This window comes from Pogona vitticeps, chromosome 2, assembly GCF_051106095.1.
Source record: "Pogona vitticeps strain Pit_001003342236 chromosome 2, PviZW2.1, whole genome shotgun sequence".
Classification (NCBI taxonomy): Eukaryota; Metazoa; Chordata; class Lepidosauria; order Squamata; family Agamidae; genus Pogona; species Pogona vitticeps.
The window spans coordinates 90,370,279-90,392,669 of NC_135784.1; the positions used below are offsets into that span (position 1 = coordinate 90,370,279).

A 22,391-nucleotide genomic window follows, 5' to 3' on the forward strand; every position below is an offset into this window, starting at 1 on the left:
GCCTTGTGGAATGTAGCAATCTAAACAATTTTCTGGAGGTTCCATTTCAGGGACCTAGGACCACTTGGTTAGACACAAGCTGTTACAAGCTGTGGACCACCTCTCTCCTGATGTTAAGATAACATTGGAGAAAAGAGCAATAAACAGCTACTTCATTGATATCTCTAGAGAGAAAAGATACCAGGATAAGTCAGATGATTCTTTGAGAGTCTTCCCCAACCACACACATATACACCCCACAGAGTAATGTATACATGTTATGCCTCAGGCATAACACTGTTATAATACACAGGAAAGACCTTATGCTGTGCAACCTCACTATTAATCTAAAAGGCTCTAGGACACTGCACAGTTGTTATGTCAGTTTGGCACATTTTTGATTCATCTTTTCATTGATAGCATATCTAGTCAACACGATGCAAATACTTTTCTTTGAAACAGTTTGATTTTTTTTAAATGGAGAAATTATGTTTCTTCTTCAAAAATCTTTTTATGCTAACATATCAGATGGTAATGCTATAATATTTGAATATATTAACAGAAAGTTGGAATTCTTAGAAATATAAATTACATGTCAATAAATGGAAAAGTATAGTTGGCCTCTGTTATTAATAATCTTTATGCTAACTTTGAAACTTAGTATCATTAGGTGTCTTATCTTGTGTTTTTAATTTGTGAGGTAGGTGTGTGTGTGTGTGTGTGTGTGTGTGTATGTGTGTGTGAAAAATATATGAAAGGAAAAAGAACAGGAAGGTTTTTATTTCCAACATGAAGTGAATGACTAGTCACTTTTGAGTTTTATATTATATGTAGGATTAAGGCTTGTAACAGCATGTGGGACTTCACACTACATAAGCAATCTTGGCCATGGTTCTCATTAATAAGATATACTGAAGGCTAGTTTGGGCAGATGATTCTGGAAGCAATCTTAATTATTTTCAGCATCTAACAAAATGAAATGTATTGGGGTCCATGGAAATAATGTAAGATGCCCTACTGGTACTACAAAGATTTCCAATTATTCGTTCAACGGCCATACCTCGGTGGCAACTAATTACTCCAGTCCCCAGCCATTGATTTCTGCTCAGTGTGGATGCCAAGGATCTTAGAAACAAGAAAAATAAAGCAGCCAAATGTTCATTAGGTCTTTGAAAGGTCACAGTATGATGAACATCTGTGTATTCTGCCTTACAAAGAGGTTGGTTCCGCCTATAAGCTTTGTGTCCTTATTTTACCATGAATATCAATTGCCAATGTTTTTTTTTCTGAAAATAAAGTTGCACTGCCTCTCCCCAATCAAAGATATAGGCTCTGTAACTATTTCAAAATCTCAAAATACTACTGTTCATAATTCCCCTTAATCATTTACTGAAGATTCCCAATGTAATGGCTGATGGATCCCAACAGATCTCCTATATGGAGAATTAGCGCAGGGAAATCGCCCCAGAGGGAGACCACAGCTTCAATACAAGGACATCTGCAAGCGGGATCTGAAGGCCTTAGGAATGGATCTCAACAGATGGGAAATCTTGACATCTGAGCGTTCAGGCTGGAGGCAGGCAGTGCATCATGGCCTCTCCCAATTTGAAGAGACCCTTGTCCAGCAGGCTGAGGCAAAGAGGCAGTCCAGAAACCAGCAAAATCAGGGAGCTGGACAGGGGAGAGACTGGATTTGTCTTCCGTGTGGAAGGGATTGTCACTCTCGAATTGGCCTTCTCAGCCACACTAGACGCTGTTCCAAGTCCTTGATACAGAGCATGATACCATAGTCTTTCGAGACTGAAGGATGCCATGGTGTATCTCACTTACCTTGAAAGCCCAATAAAGGTTACGATAAGTTGGATCTGACTTGACAGCGAAAACACATACAAGATTTATAAAAGAGAGCAGCACTATATTTAATACATTTCTATACTACCTTGCTTTTTCAAGGCAACATCCATTTCCCTACTTAATCCTCGCAGCAACCATAGTATAAGGGAAATCAGACTGAGAGAGTATTGTTTGGCCAAGGTCACCCTGTTTAGTCCATGGTCTAGGAGGGACTACAAGGCAGATTTCCCAAGTACCAAACTAACACTTTAACCACTATGCCACACTAATCGAGGCTAACCTGAATGTGTGGCAGAGTTAATGAATGATGAAGAGATGCTAGCAGTTGTCAACCAACAGGACACAACACACATCATTGGTGGGACACAGAAATTGTCCGGGTGGTCACATTTTTCATAACAGTTATTATTACTTTACTCTACTTCGATCTCAGCTGCCTAGAGTGGTCCTATGTGATTCAGATAGGCGGGATATAAATTAAATAAAAATAAATAAATAAATAAATATTATCTTGTAAGCATGATGTTCCACCACCTCTTGACTTATATCTCATAGATTATCCATCTGTGAAATGTTGGCATATCAGTAGTAACTGTGTACACCAAGTCTTTGTGTTAATCCCTTGTTTGCCCTACCTTCTAGGTTACCATAAAGGATAAATAACAAAATGTTTATAAACACATGTGTCCTTTACAAGAAAAAAAAGCTGATTGTGGTTTTTTGTCACTGTCATGATGGGACACAGGTTCTACAGCAGTAATTGGTGGCAGCATATAAAATATCAAAGCTTGACAAACACAGTTATAGGTGATAGTGGCAATTTTAGGCAACTTTAATGCAGTCTTATACTGGTTATGGAATATGGTTCATGTTACTCATATTCAGCTAAATCCAGCTGTAAATAAACAAGATTTTCATTTGTGTTGACTTGACAAACCTGTCTTCTTTTTCATACTTCAATAGCCTTTCAATTCTCTGGGACAACTGAAGAAATACATGAGGAATATAGGAAAGAGGGTGAATCCATTACACCAGTGGTTTCCATTCTGCTGACAGACCAGCATAGCTGGATTGAACTCATTAGTTTATATTCAAAAGAAAGTATTGAGCGAGTTTTCCGGAAGCAGTGTCCAGGTTTCTAGCCATAAGTACCCAATTCCAGATAGGAATTAAAGATAGGAATGCTGTCTCTCTGGCGATGTGTGAAAAGGAAGTCCAGATCAGTACAAAACAAGGAGTTAATGAACTATATGCTGTCATTAGTGGTGGGCATGAACCACTGGTTTGGCGTTTCATGTTCGTTCAGAGGACAGCCTAATAGGTGTTCTGAGATTCAGCGCCTCATCTCGTCCAGTGGGCACCCATCTGAAAACAGTGCCCCGGCTTCTCTGCCATGCCTCCTCTGGGCACTGTGTTTGAGCTGGCAACTGCTGGAAGGGGCAGGGCACCAAACTGCAAACACCTGTTCAGTCATCATCCGAACCATCACAGATCAACAAATCAGTGATACATGCCCATCTCTAATGGCAGCATATAGTTCAAAGGAAAAGGCAAAAAAGGGCAGAGTTGAAATCAGGATTGCATGATAAATCAGAATTCTACTGTCTCAACAGTCCAAATACTACAGAAGAGTAGTTAGTAGAGCATCAAGGTTTGGTCATAAAAGCAATCAAAATAAATGGAAATAATTCTGAGAGCATTCAAACAAGCTGGGTGAATTTGGCACTGATTTCAGCAGCCAGGTTACATTTGAGAAGTATGCAGTTGGAGCTTGGGTCAATGCAACATCTGCAACCACTCCTGTTTTAGCTGCTCCTTGCAGCCTGGAAGTGTGGAGTCTCTCTGGAGGGTACAGGCTCTGCTTCAGTGTGCAGTGCCTTGGCTAGAGCTTCAAGTTCTTTCTTCAATTCATCCCTTTATCTGAGGTATGTCCCCATGGCTTTCATTTGCAGAGAAAGACTCTTCCACAAAAGGTGTGACAAGCAGATGCCAGTTTATTAAAACAAGTTTTCACCATGGAAAAATGCACATAAGCATGGAACTAAATCTTCTTGAAGTCCTAACAGTGCTAACAAGGCAAGGATTTCACACCACTCCAAAAGTCTGCCCTGAATGCTGGTTGAAAAAGGAAAACAAGGTTTAAGTAACATACTGCAAATTTGCTTACTGTAGCTTTGAAAAGACCTCAATTCCACTGTAAGACTAAATACACAATAAAAAAATTTCCTGCACCTATATATCACATTAAAACGTTCCCCAAAATCCCTTTTACCTTGTTTTTTTTCAAATTAGAAAAGCCTTTTATACCTAAGTTTATAGATTTCCCTACTATAAGGACCTCTGACACAATTTTCCACTATTGTACATACAAAAACTACAGTATTCAGGATAAAACTTTAAGTCTTACATTTGGTAGCAAGTCTCTCATGAAAAGCTGGAATGAAAAGTCAAAATGATTTTCCGTGCATGGCTTTCAAAGACTTCAGAAGTTATTGGAGTGGGACAGCCTTTCCAGAAAAGCTTTTTATCAGGAAAGGAGTACACAGTTCAAAAGAGTTCACTTTTAATTAGATATTGGCCAAACAAAGTTTACAGAAATGTCTCCTCTTTTATATTTTTTCACTGTGCTTCAAATAGCAATAGCTACCATCTTCGATGCAAGCCAGCTCACTATCCAGCAGTGATAACCCTGGCTCATTACAGAAGGATGTTTCTCTTGTTATTAAAGTAATCAGTCGAATATGATGACACTCAGTTTGCTTCTAACAAGTGCAAATCAAATAGGCAATGGAGAATGCAGGAAACATAAACCCAGGAATATGTTGCATGTTATTTCTTGTCTTTTGGCAATACAATGAAATTAATATATAATTGTCTACCAATGGCAACAAGCTTCTCAACAAATACATGATTTTTATTTAAAATAGTACATAGTTCAAAAAGAATTACTATAGAGAAAACACTGTACGTGCATCTACTGATATAAAATATAATGGTTATATTATTTATGACATAATAATTGCAGCTCTTGTATCATCTTTATCAGTGTTATGCATGGTGTATAACAGATCAACCTAGTAATGACTAGATTAAAAATTGCTGATTTGGGGCTGCTAGGAAAAAGCTAGTTTGGGAAAGTTACTTTTTGGAGTGGAGGATTTTGGGAGTTGTAGTTCAAAACTTAACTTTTTCAACCTTTGAACCATATATGTTTGCCGTTGGTTTATATATGTATATTTCAAATGAGAAAGAAGATGAAAAGGAAGAGTGAAATTGTTTCCTATTGTAATGACATTATCATACATTTCTGGGGGGGAAATGGTACATTTTGATGCATTTCTTAACCCCAGCAATTTTCTATAAAATATTTATATGCCACTCTCATTTATTTGGAGCTATGCTCATTAATTTGCAAAAATCCATACCAAGAGGTTGGCACATTTTACTTCTATTTGTTTAAGCAATTGTCAGTACAAATTATTCAGACAAAAGACTGCAGTAGAAATATTTCAAGCAAAATCTGTAACCTTGTGGGTCTGATGCATACAAATGTCTAATAAGAAAAACCTTATGCAAAAGTTATGAAAAGGAGATAGGAAGTATTATCTGTTTAACATGTACTTAGGAAAATTAATGGTAGCTTCCTTGGAAATGGAAATAAGCATCCTTGCTTCCATGCACTACAGTATATTTTAAAGCTTCTTTCCAACCATTATTTGGCAGCTTATTTCAGATCCTAAAAAACAAACATATACAAACCCTCTAGAATTCTGTTTTTAACACAGGAGTGTTTATGAAATATCCTGAAATGTAGTTGTCTTCCTCCAAATACTAATTCCATTCGTTGCTTCAATGAGAAACAAGCTCTGACAATGAAGAAGTGGCCAGATCTGGAAACTGTAGATACAATACAGTAGCAGTGTAATCCAATACATATAAATTAAAAAATATAAGCCCCCGGAGCTCAATGGGAGTTACTCCCAGACAAACTGTAATAGGATCCCAGCTTAATGCTGCATGTTTTGCTCTTGCTCCAGTATCAGTAGCCTTATTCAAAATAAATCTCTATTAGTTATGTAGAAATAAAGGCACAAATATATAACAAAAGAACAAAACAGAAATATTGTGTCACCTTAAAAACTAGCAAATTTACTTCAATAAATTTCAGTTTCCATTTTCATGGCTCACAACCCACTTCATCAGATACGTACCTGGGAATAAAATATTTAGGCACAGGTTTCTAGATACTATGTGTTGGGGTGGGAGTTAGAGACAAGTGAAAATGGGTATAGGCACTTAGAAGTTGCAAGTGTGGTGCGGTGCCATTTTCTCTTTTGAGTCTGTCTGATACCAAGTTGCTCCTGGGTACCTCTCATGCTCTGTCAATTTGTTTCTTCACCTCACTCAGTGCATACTGTAGTGTTTTTTTAAAAAATGCCTGTTGGAAATCAATGAGTTTTTGTTTTGTAGATCTGAGCAGATATTGCCAAATCAGGGAGCTTAGCTATAAATCAATTCTGTGATGGCTGGAAAGCTGAAGACAAGTAAGTATGTATGAATAGCAGATTTTCAGTATAATATGGTTCTTGTTACTCACGGCTACTTCCTTCAGAGTGGGCATGTATAGGACTGTGGTGTACACCAGTGGTCCCCAACCTTGGGTCTCCAGATGTTCTTGGACTAAAATTCCCAGAAGCCTTCACCACCACCTCTGCTGGCCAGGATTTCTGGGAGTTGAAGTCCAAGAACATCTAGAGGCCCAAGGTTGGGGACCACTGGTGTACATAAATAGATATATGTATAAATTTAGATTCAAGGAAGATTGGAAGAAAAGGAGGTGTCCAGAACTGGAGGTACTTATATATTTCAGGACTGGATGTTTCAAACTCCTAGATGCCAAAAAGTCATTTTCTCACCCATTTATTTTCAATAACACTATACTGCAAAGATCTACATTCCAGTAATATCATACTGTTTGTTGCCAAAACTGACAAGACACTGTCAAAGTTCTACGTATGATCTATCTGCATCAAAGTGAAGCAAGGATGTATCAAAGAATGCAAAACTTAGAGGCTCTTTTGACTCCACATCTCCTTTAAAATTCTCCACAACTTACCCTGAAGGCAGAGTGTCTAGAGAGACATTAAATTGTACAGAACAGCTTTCTTTATGGGGAAAAGCCCAATCTATAATAAAATATTTCTGAAAACATGAGAAATTTCTAATTCTGTAGATTTTTCAATTCATATAGTTCGGCTTTCATATACATCCCTACTGTATTCTTTCCTCAACAAGCACTCTTTAAAAAGTAATTTATTCTATAACTGAGCATCATTAACATTTTAAAAAGTGGCAACGTCTGTTACTTGTTTTTTTTAAAAAAACAAGAAAATAACCAACAAGATTAATGAGAGAACAGAATAATACCAGTGATGGCTCTCTGTTGGGCAAAATGAGGCAGAAAAATAGAGTGTCAAGAGCAGCAGAGGGCATCTTGCCAAAAATGCTTTCAGCTGTGCAGCAGGTACTACTTTACACAGTGAGTAGGGAGATGGCACTGTTACAAGATCAGGTAGAAGGAATGAGGAAACAGGGGGACTAAACAGAGGAAGAGAAATAGCAGAAAGAGAGATCTGAGGGAAGAGCAGAGAAGCAGCAGTGGCACTTTCCCAGTTTAAGGTGTGGTAAAGTTTGGCCCTGGGCTATTTAACTCTTGAAAAATTCTGACAAAAATATTGCTTTGAAACATAACAAAAACAGAGAAGATTGTGTTCAGACAGCAAATAAAATAAAATAAAATAAATCACAATGTTACAACTCAGAGTGCTAATTTTGTAATGTCACATTATAACACCATTGGTTTTTTGTTTAAAGGAATTACAATTCATAGCACTACACGCAATGCATTATTTCCACTCTCTGGGCACACTCACTTTGGAATGAATCACAGGGCAGGGGATAAGTCTGATGGAATTTTGCTGCAAATAAAGTGATTCAAATTTACATTCTCTTTTATTTCCTTTTTAAAAAATACTGTGGCAGGTCTGAGAGCTACGAAATGTAACAAAGAATAGAAGCATTTTCAAAAGTCTCGATTTTTATATGTAAATAATAATACAATCCTACACATAATTTATTCAGAATAAGCCACACTGAATCCGATGGGAGGACTTACTTCCAGGTGAATGTATATGAACTTTCTGCAAAAGTACACTTCATAGCAGTATACAGTGAGATCAGTGGAGAATCTTGTTACTTAATTAGGAGAGCTGAGAATCCCCTTCCATTTCTACAAGCAAAGTTAAATGTGTACTTCTGGTCTTAAATAAATCTGATGATTTTAAAATCTTACATGTTTAGGACCAGAACTGAGGTTATACCATGTTGGATTAAGCTCCACAACGACGGGATGTGTGTGTGTGTGTGTGTGTGTGTGTGTGTGTGTCTGTGTCTGTGTCTGTGTCTGTGTCTGTGTCTGTGAGTGAGTGAGTGTGAGTGTGTGAGTGTGCGAGTGAGTGAGTGAGTGAGTGTGAGCATGAGTGTGAGTATGTGTGAGAGAGAGGCTTTCATTTTTATATAGATAAAATTTTAAAAACTGCTGTAACCTGCTCTGGGCCAATGAGGCAGACCAGGATACAAGTCAAATAAAAGGCAGTCAAAGATGGGACAGAGCAATATTCTTTCTCAAACACCATTTATTTCTGCCAAGTTTCCGCTAGAGAACATTATGCTTCACTGTACTCTACTTCTCCCAACACTCTATGCCCATCAGTCTTTACACACACAATACACGAAACATTTGAATGAGAGAATACACTAATGAAAATATTTTCAATATTCACAGTAATGAAGTAGATTCAATTGAATATGGCCACTGTTTGGAAAGAAACATTTCATTCTTAAGTGTGTGTGTATGCATGCACACATATTAAAAAGAGGTGCTTTCCTATTAACCAACGTACTTAAATGAGACTATTGAAAAGAAGGTACATAAGCATTTTAGAGTATGTTTCTGCTGCATAAACATTTCATTTCCCAATGTCAGTTTTCACTCTAAATGTAAATTCTGTATTGTTTGACTGTCAGGTTAAACTTTCCAGTGTTAAGATGTCAAATATCTGTATTTATTTCAAATATAAATATTTCAATCATAAATGAAAGCTTGCCATCAAATCTGCCTACAGTGAAGTCTTGTTCCAATTTTCAGTACAAACAAGAAAGCCTCAACTCTGCTAAAGCTTGCTATGTTTTCACGTTTTGTTACTAGTTTCCAACAGTACATAAGAACAAGTGACAAACATTCCTTCTAGCAGTCCCAAAACAAGAAGGTAATTGTGATGAAGCAGGAACTTCAGCAGAAGCATTTCATAACGCATATCTTATACAGCAATTTTACACTCCCTTTGCAGTGTTGACTGATGCAGTGCTAAGGATCTCACAGAAATTTCCCTCTATTGTCTTCACAGCCAGGCTGAAACTTTAATATAAAGGGCTCTGCCACAATGGAAGTCCCTGGCTCTACAGGTGAAAAATTACTGTTGGAAGTTGTTCCATAAAGGTTCCCCTTGTCATTTAGTCCAGTTATGTCTGACTCCAGGGCGCAGTGTTCATCCCCATTTCTAAGCCATAGAGTCAGCGTTTGTCTGAAGACAGTTTCCATGGTCACATGGCCAGCGTGACTAGACATGGAACGCTGTTACCTTTCCACCGAAGTGGTACCTATTTATCTACTCACATTTACATGCTGCTAGTTTGGCAGGAGCTGGGACAAGTGACGGGAGCTCACTCTGTCACATGGATTCAATCTTACAGCTGAAGATCTACAGACCTTACAGCACAGAGGCTTCTGCGGTTTAACCTACAGTGCCACCACGCCCCACTCTTGTTGTTCCATACACTGGAACTAAAAGAGGTCCCAGAAATTTCCTCAGCTACACCACTGTAGTAGACAAGGGAGTAGACAAGGGAAAATTCCCTCTCATTGTGACGCATCTCTACCACTACCATCACCACTAGCAGCAGCAACAACAACAACCACTCTTGAAAAACTCATTTCAAATTGCTTCACTACTTTCCATCCTTGAAAGCAAAAGACAGTAGATTTGTGGATGGAGCAACTAATGCACCTCATCACTCTTTCCAAATGCCACTTACAATTATTTCTCAAGTAGAATTTTTAGTACACAAGCCTTTAAAACATATCCTGTGATATATAGTTGCTATGAGAGAGGCTGAATTGATATGATGCTTCCAACTATGAATTGGCAGGTTATGATTACTGCTTGCGTTTCAAATTAGAAAGAGAAATCCACACTGAACCATGGTTTCTAACTCTGATTTGCAGAAGAGGTGCTAAAAATAGTTTCTGATTCATACACAAGGCAGGAGAACAGAGAAAAGCCACCCAAAACTAGGGTGGACATACAGTCTCATGGATAGGAGGATAAAAATGTCTCAACAAACTCAGCATGGTCTTGAACACAAGTCAAAATAGTATACACTACCTAAAATTATCTAAAAGAATAATAACTGAACTGCCCAGATTTACAAACATGCAAAATGAGATATTATGAAGCCATGTATTTCTCTGGCCAATTGATTAAATGACACACTGCAAGGATCCACACAGTAAAGCAGTGATAACAATTGCCTTCTCAAGACTATTAAAAGGTCTCAGAACCCACTTTGCTAAAGGCAAGGTAACTTTCCTCTGCTTTATATTGGAGATACCAAGGATGAAGTTCTAATACATTATTTTACATTCAAAACATACATACATGCATACATTTTTTTTTAAAAAAAAAACTGTAATACTGAACTGCCAAATTCCCATGTTCTACAGCAAGAACTGTCTCAGCTTAAATGACCAACATTAATTTAAACTTAATCTTTATGGCTTCCATTGAGTAAATATGCACCACAGAAGGTGTCAATCTTCCTGCCATTGCTTTTTATACATTTATTAAAATTTCAAAGTTGAAACTGCTTCCGCAGTGTCCAGTTTTAAAATAAAATTTTCAAAAATAACAGCAAGAAAATCACCACCACCACCACCATAATTGATTTAACTATAAGCTATCTTTCTGTGAAAAATCATGCTTAAATCAATTCAAAATAATATGAGAACAAAGTACAGTAGTCAAATAATGAATTGCATAATGCAAGGGAAACCAACATTTCAAGACACACACTTTTACAATTGAAGTATATCTATCCTCCACTTCACAGACCTAATAGAATGGGGCTGAATTGTGGTGCTGGAGGAGGCTCTTGAGAGTCCCCTGGACTGCAAGGAGAACAAACCTATCAATTCTAAAGGAAATCAACCCTGAGTGCTCACTGGAAGGACAGATCCTGAAGCTGAGGCTCCAATACTTTGGCCATCTCATGAGAAGGGAGGACTCCCTGGAAAAGACCTAATGTTGGGAAAGTGTGAAGGCAAGAGGAGAAGGGGACGACCAAGGATCAGCTGGTTGGACAGTGTCACCGAAGCAACCAACATGAATCTGACCCAACTCCGGGAGGCAGTGGAAGATAGGAGGGCCTGGCGTGCTCTGGTCCATGGGGTCACGAAGAGTCGGACACGACTAAACGACTAAACGAAACGAAACAGAAGGTAAGGCCTTCCCCCCAGTCACCTAAGTACTTCCCCCCCTTTTTTTTTCTGGTTCTTAATGTTGCCATCTTGGATAGTATTAATTATAATAATTGCATTATGCTAGTTATTTTCTACATTGTTTTAATATGTTTTAATTTTTGTAAGCCGCCCCGAGTAGACGTAGTGTAGAGGGGCGGGGTAAAAATTGAATGAATGAATGAATGAATGAATGAATGAATGAATGAATAAATAAATAAATAAATAAATAAATAAATAAATAAATAAATAAATAAATAAATAAATACTTTTATGTAAATCTTCGTTCTAGTAAGTTACTTTTTTCACTTTTTTAACCACTCAGTATCTCATGTTTCCCACCAAAACATCTTGCTCTCTGCCCTTGGTCACCCTCTATTTCAGGTTAATTTTCCTGAGGTACTGTTTACTAATCTACCAGCCCAGCTGGAACAAGATCACAAGGAATCCTTAGTTCTGGCTTGCCAATTACGTCTTCAGAAGTTACCAAGATTCTCCAGATTACAAGTTTGGAGGGACTCAATTTCTTTCAAGAGTTTCTTCCAGGATGGAGCAAACCATCATCAAAATGGATGTCTGCGCATGCACAAAATCAGCATGAGACTCAAAGTCTACCAGGAAAGTAAATAAATAAATCATCATCCTTGGAGTGTGGAGATAGTCATATAAATCAGTTCTCATGCACTATCATATTAAAAATGTACCTGTGGCTATCATTTCCACAATACAAAAGGAATGCAAAACTTAAAAGCTATAAAAAGATTTTAGTCCATTTTAAACCCACTAAAAACAGTGGACTTTTTTTAAAAAAATGATGATAAACTATTGTGTACAATTTAATTACTGCTCACTCCTCAAATGAGGATTCTTGAGGACCAATGAGAGCTTTAAAGTGAAACTTTTATTTTTGTTTCTACTGTGTCATGAGAAGCAGTCAACAATGTTGTGAATATGCCAGCTGCCAGGCTGACTGTTCTGCAGCAGTGCTAGAACTCAATATCTAGAAGAGATTTCATGTAAGAATGGAGGAGGAAACTGTAGTAACAGTCATCCAGTTTGTTGTCCGGAGATTAAGAAACACTTCTTCATGTCTGCAACCAGCACGAGCTTTTACTGCATCTAGTAAGAAAAGACTAGGCATCACCAGTTATTCGAAGGCTACAACCCTATACACAATTACTTCCTAATATCAGAGTTGGGTAATATTTTATTGACTTACCAGAATATCTCCATAATTATGAACTTTCAATCACTTTTCTTCAGGCCAGACATTATAGAACATTGGGTGGGTGTTACTCCACCTAAGACATGTTCTCTAATACCGAGCTTGGTGCAAAGTTATGGAGAAATCACAAGTCCATCTTATGAATAATTATTGGCTCTATAAAAGTATTGCCCAAGTCAGGTATTTATTTTGTTCCTGGACCACACGGCTGGGTTAGGTTTTTTAATTATTTGTTTGTGTTTTTTTTAAAAGTCCCACTACTTTCCATGGGACTTCAAAGCAAATATCTATAGTGTCAATGTATGGTATATGTTTTTAAGATTCATGAAGCCAACATAAAAGCTGCCAGATGTTCCAATAGGAAGTGTTAGCAGTGTCTAAAGCTGCTATCTTGTATGTATCTATTTGAAAGCAACCCCCCTTGGTGCTTAGGTCATAATAAACAAACAAAGATTGGGCTGCAACGCTTATTTGATATCCCATTTAAGCCTTTAAAAATACTTCAAATTTGTGCTTCAACAGCAAGCAGACTTTTAAAGTACTAAGAATGTGGTATAAACAAGATTCTGAGACTCCCTTGTATAACTTTTCAGAGCATATAAATAATTTCATTCCCAGAAGTATTCTTCTAGTATTAATCTAGTATATGGTATTTTTGATGATTGGGTATAATTGTGATTTTATTCCTTCTAAGAGATTTGGTAGGATCAATTCAGCATAAATGCTGCGTTGGGAACATGCAAATTACAATCAATCAAAAAATCCAGAAATGGCATAAGAAATTGAGTTGTTCTGAGTAGAGTTCAGTGTACGCACCTTCTGTTTTGAGCTTTTGTTTCACAAAACTGTATTTTATATCACCCCTGTTGTCCTCTAACCAAATTACTTTATTTGTTTGTTTGTTTGTTTGTTTGTTTGTTTGTTTGACCTCTACCCTGCCCATATAGACCAACGGTCTACTCCAGGTGGCTTACAAATTTGAAAACAGGAAAACCAATAAACATATACTATAAATCCAAGAAATATAACCAAGAAATATAAACCTATGACAAACTTCCTTAATGCTACACTACAGAGGATTTCCTAAAATCAACTACAATTTCAGAGGAACATCAGAGAATTATTAAATATGTTACTCAAAAGGCCAGCACTCCAAAGTTCTACAATTCATGGCTGAGAGGTTTTGTGATTGAAAGGCTATTATTTTCCCCAAAGAATTGTTGCTACTGCAAACAGAATACATGGAAAAGCAGATAGTTATGAAATCCCTGGTCTGCAATCTTCCATCCCTTCAATCTAAATGGTATCTTGGCTGCTCTAAAGTTCACGTCACCTTTCCAAGACAATTAAAGTGATTCAGCTGAACCCATTTTCTGTTTCTCAGCAGTGCACCATCAGGAAAGTGCCATCTCTAGACAGCACACACAGGAGTATGCCTAAAGAGAAAGGGAAGTCATGCTATTCTGTTTGCTTCTCCTAGATGCAGCATGAGGCTGTGACAGCTTTAACCTGGGTGAAGAAATTGCTTTGTCTTATTTGTTAAAAAAAATCACCTGTTGATGGCCAGCATCAAACAGAATTCCTGTCTAGCTCTTTTTGCATGCATCAGTCTCCAATGGGGGGTGGGGGGCAAGGCACAAGTGACTACATTTCTGCTACTAAGGGAGATGTGAAAGCTTTAGCATCTTGCCCAGACATTAGGGTTGGCAAGAACAACTACCTTTGACTTCCTTGCAGTGACCTCCCTCCTATCACCACCAATGTACGTACTTGTAGTCCTCCTCTAAGTGCCCCACTGCGTTTAGCTTACTTGTCATCTAAACGCCAGGAAACTCGTTTCCAGAGCCCACTGAGGCACACCGGGCAAGCAAGAAAACAAGGGTGCTCGCAAGTGCCATTGGGTAGCATTCCAGCATCCAAGATCCGTCCGCTTGAGAGATCTGCCTTCCCTTTTTTGAATGCAAATCAGGACACCGCACACGCACAGACGGCTCTGAGAACCACCCAAACAGACAGACGGCAGGTTTCGCTCTTCTTCTCCAATCCTGATCCCCGAGCCACAATATGCAAAGCGAGAGAGGTTGCAAACCCCAAGAAACTTAACACGCCCGCAGCCATCGGATGGATGGTGAGATAGATGGGCTGGCATCCAGCTTCGGGGTTGGTGGACTTATTGATTACAGGCGATTAAAGGGGGGGGCGGATGGTGGCTCCCCCTGCCTCCCCCTCGACCCCACCTCTCTCAACTTATTTCCAGTGAAAGCCCGGCGGAGGCGAGGTACTCACCCCACCCTGTAGTTCGAGGCTCTGCCAGCTCAAAGCAGTTTCCCCCCCTCCAAAACCGTCCAGGATGGGGAAAGCGGGCACTCTGAGGTGGGAGGGGAGTGCGCTCGTCGCTGGACACAAGTTCAGCAGCTGCCCTTCCAGCCGGTGGCGGCGGGTAATCCCATGGCTTGATCGAGAGGGGAGGCGAGAGGGGAAGGGGTGGGGGCAGGGCGGGAGAGCGAGGAAGCGAACCAGCGAGCCAGGGAGTGGAGCGAGCCGGCTAGGAGATCATGATGTCTCCGCGGCTGGGGAGCCAGCGGCGCCGGAGAGCGGAGGCAAAAGGCAAGCCGCCAAGGCCGGCCAGTACGGCTCCTCTTCCAAGCACCCGGCAGCTCCCGGGTGAAGCCCTCGTCGTCGTCGTCTTCCTCCTGCCTCAGGCGCCCTCAGGACGGGGACATCCTTGCCCGAGGAGCCCAGCTGGATGGTGCATGCACACGCGGAGCCCCTCCCGCACGCTTCCTCCCCTCAGCGCCAGCTAGACTCAGCCGGATCCTGCTGCCTCGCCGGGAGAAGCATCGCTGTGGGGAACACACACATGGAGCTGCTGCTGCTGCTGGTGCTGGACCAGCCGGCAATCACTGAAAAGAGAGGAAATTCCCGCCCGCTGTGTCAGCCAGCCGTTCTCCTCCTCCTGGCTTGGTTTTTGCCGCCGCCGGGCTTCCCCTTTAACGCTCCGCACTCCCCTCCCTGCACTTCAAGGGCTCTCTCCCGCTCTCTCCCGCTTGCGGGGTTCCTCGGCAAAGCCCAGCGAGAGGCACGCCGTTGACCGGGGGCTCCAGAAGCAGCGCGAACGCCAAGCTCGCCTCAGCGGCAGCAGGACCAGCAGTAAAAAAAAGCCACCTCATACAGCTAGTTCCCCACGTGCCGCGTTTTCCCAGTGCAAGCGTCCTGCTGTCCCTCTCTCTGTGTGCGTGACTGCGCGAGTGCGCGCGCTACAGCTGGCCTACGAAGCGGGGGGAGGGGAGCTGCGGTGGCGGCGGCAGCAGCGGGGTGTTTTCCCGCGCGCTCCTCGCCGTGGAGCTGGGACTTTCCTCAGCTGCCAGCTCTAGGAATCCCTCTTTGCCAAGGGAGCCTTTCGTCAGCCTTGAAAAGCAGCCGAGGACGGGGAAGGGAGCTGGCGAGGCCCTCCCCCCACTCCGCAAGAGGAGCGGCGGGGCAGCTTGGTTTCGCACAGGGACACCTGGCGAGCGGCTTCTTGCTCTCCCTCACGCAGCACAGCCTCCAGTAATGAAATAAGAAGGGCTCTCCCGCACGCGCTGCACTGAGAGTCTGCTTCTTGGCGTGTCGCGCGTGGCTTTTTACATCAGTCAAAGACTCCGAGAAACTCGTTAGGTTGGCAGCAACAAGATGCGGGAGAGGCGCGAAGGGTCCTGCTCCAGCCAGAGGTCTACTTGGCTGAACAAACAGGGAGAGGGTCAAAATACCAGGGGATGAAGTACAGCGCCAACAGTGCTGGCTGGGTACCCATAGTGGTTGGTGGGGCGGGATGCAAATGAGCCTGAGTGACGAGCAGAACCCGGGCAAAAGTGTATGTTCTTTCCTTGCCACTTGCATACACACAGCGAAGTAATCATAAACAGGGACATAAACAGAGAGGTACATAGCCAGATAGAACTAGCCCTAGAAGAAATACGGAGTGCCCTCCTTCACCACATGGCCAGCTTTGCAGGAAACACTTGGAGGGGTTTATGGGGCCTGGAGGTATGTGTTATAGACTCTGCATTTACAAAGATCCATACATGTACATGCAAAGCTGTATTCCAGTGATTTCAACCTAGCACAAATAATGTCAAATGGGAAACTAAGAAAGAAAGTCAATTTTTTGTTGTTGTTGGGATAGTTTGTGTCCAAACATTTCAGATGCACCTTGAAAAAAGAGGTTATAGGTACTGTACTTGGTTTTTCCCACTATATGGGAAGGGGGGGAAGCCCCGAACTTCTTCGTGGCATCACTTAGGCTCCACTTCATGTCCCCTTCACCTTGGCACCTCTAAGGATCTTTGTCCAGGCAGAGATTCACTCCAATCTCTGCCATCCCATCCTGTTTATTCCCTATGGATGGTTCTCAAATTCTGTTCAATGACAATAAAGTTAATGGCAGGAGAAATAAAAGAGTTTGGGATTGGGAGAATTTACACAGATTTATGAAAACAACAGAAGACAAGCTAGTGACAATGATATCACAAAATCAATAAGATGACTGCAAAATATATTTGCATAGCATGATGTAGGTCCTGAAAAAAGAGAAGATGCAGTGATACAAGAAATAAATCAAAACCATCATGAGTAAAAAAATATTGATAGAGGCAGAATTTGAAGAGTTTTGATCAAACAAGTTGAAAAGCAGTGTGATGGGAGTCCTGCTGTCCTCTCAAGACCAAGCAGATCAAAGATCATCAGGATGCACAGATGATTCCTCTGGCTGACTGGCGTTTAACCTTGTTGGATTCCTACTAGTATTTTGCATGCACATATGGTATTGAAAGGGATAAACTAAAAAACAGCTTTCTTGGAAGCCCGAGCTCTAGCCTCTGCAATATTTGATGCTTCATAACATTGTTATCTGACTCTTAAATCACTTGATAAAAATGACAGCTGAAATAGACACGATAGTTTCCCTTAAGGTGAGCCAAGAAATATCCTGGATATGATGCTTGGCCAGGAAGAACTGTGGATTACTATCTCAATGAATCTATTTTAGTTGGGACCATAAAATGGATTTAGGTCCTGCCTCACTGGCTTGGATGGCGCTCCAGCTTGGAGCTTCAGATTGACATCATACTTGACTTTGAATCTGTGGCAGAGGGTACATTCTTTTGATTTTCTGAAGCTTTGGATGGCTTATTGATAATGGGATAAACAACTAATATACGTCTTCAGTGCTTTGTAGAACTAGATGAAATTTGCTGGACTCGAAGGCAGTGAGAAAAGGAAGCAGCGTGTTCTTGTGATTACTCTGATTTTGGACAAAATAGTTTTAAACAGTCAGGTTGTCTCATCCACACATCCTATTTGCTCCAGTTAAAGAGGTGGGTTTCATCACCGATTGATTTGGCTTAGTTTAACAAACCTTCATGATGTTACAGGAGACTTGAATTGGTCTCTTCACTTATCTTGTGCTTCAGGATCATCTTCCTTCATTTGGGATTTAGGCCCTTTTTAAAAAGCTGATTCATTCCAGATATGTCAGCCACATGTGGTTCTTTGTCCCAAGTAAGCCTAGTTCCTACAGGGCATGCACTATTCAAAGTTCCCAGACATCAGCTATTAATGCCATCTGTGGGAGTGCCTCTGCCTCCCCCTGTGGGAGAGAAAAGAGACAAAAAGTGAGGAGAAGGGCAGGGAAGTCGGAAAGAGGGTGAGAGATGGAAGGATGGGTTGACTTCTGGTGAGAAAACTGGGAGAGAAGAATCAGGATTCCACTGAAGATGACTGGCTAACATACACAAACTTGCAGCATGAGATCTTCCATCATGCCTCAATCAGCTGTCCATCTTATCTCATGTGGATGAGCTCTGGGTGTTGCATGTAAACCACTAAGGATTTTTCTCTCAATAATAGCTAAGTACTGTAGTAGATAAAGAGAAATTAGATTTATGACATCAGAGCAACAGGCTTTTTTAAGGGAATAGGATAAAATAAATACTAGATTTAGGAAAATATTACTTTGAAGGAACAGAGGAAATCATACAAGGAAAAGCCACTTAAGGAACTTTTTTTATGCTACTTGTAACAGATAAACAACCAATCCTCAGCTAACTCAGTATAAAGCACCTACACCAAAAGACTCCTTCAGAATCCTTCCCAAGAGCACTGTCATTGGAAGAAAAATTAGTCAATTGCAGAAGTACATGTTCCTGCCTCCCACCCATCCCCCCACTTGCTGGTTTATGTTGATGGAGGGGAAAGGTGTACAGAAGTTTATTTCATTGGTGAAAAATGTAAACACCCTTTTTTCAGGAGAGTCAGTTTTGCCACAGAATTCCAGCAAGACACGTATCTCCTTAACTTGGATCTATGCCTTGCTCTATGCGAGTTCACAGTTCTGTTACGTGTGCATAATTCTGTATCTCATGTTTGTAATGAACAAGAAAAATCAGAAGTAAATTTTTAAAGGCACAAAATATGAAATCTATAGTATTTTGTATATACCTTGAATAGTGATGTGGAGACTTGAACTATCAGGAGCTGTAGTCTAAAGAATACAACTCTACATACCACTAAATTGAACTTCAAATATGTAATGAACACCATAAGAAAGCCTATTATTATTGTACCAATGGAAGACTTTCAGGAAATTGCCTAATAAGGCAAGCAAGTAACTGGGCTGGGGTCACACTGAGTTTAAATTGGTATGACATGTTTAAAGACCTTGGGATGCAGATTTCAGGTGTTTACTGACTCTCTTTATTATTGTTTTGTTGAACCAATATTGTCAGAAATCCTATTGTTTGGTGTAATAAATTGCAGTAGAGTTGCCCCATTGAATTAGTGAGGATTTGATGGGCCAATTCCTCCACAACTTGCATTGATTTAAATAGGTTTACTCTGTGTGTGTGCTTAGTCGTTTAGTCGTGTCCGACTCTTCGTGACCCCATGGACCAGAGCACGCCAGGCCCTCCTGTCTTCTACTGCCTCCCGGAGTTGTGTCAGGTTCATGTTGGTTGCTTTGCAGACACTGTCCAGCCATCTCATCCTCGGTCGTCCCCTTCTCCTCTGTTCATCCTGGACATTGGGAATACAATAGGCAGGATCGATGAGTGATCTGACCTGTTCAAAAGTACTAGATAAAGCCAGGGAAGCAATATCAGGATTTCCTGCAGTTCCTGGGAACAATCATCTTTCATTTCTCTTTCAAATTAGAAAAAGAGATAATGAATGTACTACAGAGTTGTGTGACAGCTGCCTTTGAATCTACTGCCTTGGAACTACAAACCCTAGAAAGGTTTGTCTTACAGGGTATGGGCAGAGAATACTACTTCTAATGCAAGTGAAAAAAATAATTTTTGCAAGTTCTACAAGCAAACAAATGAATAATGGATATGTCCGCACTTCCACAGTACACCTACTTGTATAAACTTTGTACAATAGCAGGTGTAATAGTTGAGCTCATGAATATCATGGGTAGAAAAAGAAATAGTTTAAGAAAATGTAATCTCATAGTCTTACACAATTTCTGTGATGACATATAAAGTACAAAGATGACAACTGTAATGTGCCAATTGTGATTGCGCTACTACTACTATGAATACAGCTTTGACCATTGTTATGGCTTTGGAGTTAAAATACATAGAAAATACAGTAAAGAGAACATGGTGTAATACAGCGCTCACAATTAATAAGTGTTTAGGATGAGTAACATTGTAACTTGATATGGGTGACCAGCCATTGTTAAGTCTCAGAAACTTGCATCCAATTCTTCTGAAACTTGTTGCTATATGGAATAGAGAGGGGGACAAATTAAAAAAAATGGTGATTCATTTTGATCCATTATTCATCAAGATCAATGAATACAAATATACGAATATTCTTTGACGAATCGATGAATTGATCTGTTGATTCATCTGCACTTTAAATGATGATAACAGTGGCCCCCAACCATCTAGAGACACCAAATATGCAGGGAAGCTTCTTCAGACGCTTTTTTACAACTCCTGAAAGTTTGGTGAACATTGAATCATGGACCCCTGAGTTATACAGTGACAAAAAGGACCCCCAGGAAAGCATCCCCCAGATACTTAGAGACTCTAGAATCATAACAGAGCTTCCTATGTCTTTCCCCAACATGCCTGCCAACTTTAGTGAAGATTAGGTATCGGACATCCAAATTATTCACCCACAAATTAGGTCCCCTCAGGAGAGTTTACCACACCGCACAGAAGCCCATTCTGGATACCAGCCGCTGATCAGCTGATCAGAAGCCAATAGGTAGCCACCCCCCACAGCCAGCAGCCTACCCCCACACCGCCTTCCTTTTGCCTACCTTAGCCCCCACCCCACTCCCACCGACAACCCTTACCTTAATAGCTGCTGCCAAAGTGTCCATCAGGCCTTCGCAGCCATGGCATGTAAAAAGGAAGACTGGCTGTCCTTTGCAAAGATGGCGGCTGTGGTTTCATTTAGGGTAGGGAAGCTGCAGCCTGCCTTAAGGGAATCCAGGCTGCCCTTTGCAAAGATGGCAACTGCAGCTTCCCTACCCTAAATGAAGCTGCAGCTGCCATCTTTGCAAAGGGCAGCCAATCTCCATTTGTACATGCATGGCTCCAAGGCCAGAAGGCCTCAGCAGCAGTGATTAAGGTAAGAGGGTGTCGGTGGGGGTGTGGTTGGGCCTAAGGTAGGGAAAGGAAGGGGTGGGAATAGGCTGTGGTATTGGGTGGCTGTGTGGGGTGGTGGCTGCCTTTCTGCCACTGATCAGCTGATTGGCGTCCGGTAGGCAGAATGGTGTTTTTTGTTTTTAAATACAAAGTATGAATAAAAACAGGTAAATATTCATCCCTTCTTATTCATGGGGGTCTCTGGAACCCACAAATATGGATTGATTAATATTTAATGAATCAACTATATTCATCGGGAAGAGCAATCCGTTTTTATATTCATCCTATCTCTAATATTGACTATACTCATAACAGACCAATTTGCTAATAGCCACTTCATTAAATATAGCAAAGTCTTGCAGTGCCTTAAACACTAGTAGGTTTTATTTGGCATAAGTTGTCATGGACTGCAGCCTGCTTCCTCAGATCTGATGGAATTTACTGCAGTCCATGAAATCTTATGCCAAATAAAAATTCTTTGACTTTGAAGATGCCACAAGGTTCCTTCTTTGTTTTGCTACAACAGACTAACAAAGTGACTTCCTTCCTCCCAAACCCCAGAAATTCATTTTATGCACCAATTGTATGTACATAACAGGCCGTTAATATTTATTTTATTTATTTATTTACAATATTTTTTAGCCGCACCATTGCCAGTGGCAATGGTGATAACATAATCCCACACTTGAATTCTACATGGTTTCCACTATCAATTAGTTAATTAACATTGAAATTTGGATCTAGTACACTGAACATCTCTGGAAAACAGATGATTTCTTTCCAAGAATTGTTCCAGCCACCTGGGTACATGGCTAAGGTGACATTTGATACAGCAACTTCCTGGCTCTCTGTTCATAGTCAGCATCTATACTATAGCAGCTGGAACAACTCTTTCCAGTCATTTTTATGCCACCCAGTGACGATGGCTTTTACATTTAATGGTTATTCACAAGGAGACAGGATTGATCTGTGCCCTCAAAGAGAATTGATTATTCTACATGACACCATTAAAATGTTCTTTTAAAGCTGGGCCTTGCTTCAGTATACAAGAATGCTGTTT

General features: G+C 40.6%; 1 protein-coding gene across 14 annotated transcripts in view; it reads right to left on the reverse strand.

Annotated features, from left to right (window-relative positions):
- The window catches only part of SGCD (sarcoglycan delta), a 631,892-nt gene extending 615,869 nt beyond the window's left edge, over positions 1 to 16,023 (reverse strand). For 2 of the 14 annotated variants that reach the window (XM_072990018.2, XM_072990017.2), the window contains exon 1: positions 14,979 to 16,020. The gene's annotated coding sequence lies outside the window, so the exon portion shown is untranslated. Of the gene's footprint in view, positions 1 to 14,502; positions 14,956 to 14,978 lie in introns of those variants that run through there. The other 12 variants (XM_072990011.2, XM_072989991.2, XM_072989995.2 and 9 more) reach the window with 10 other exon arrangements.
- Between the last annotated feature and the right edge of the window lie 6,368 nt (positions 16,024 to 22,391).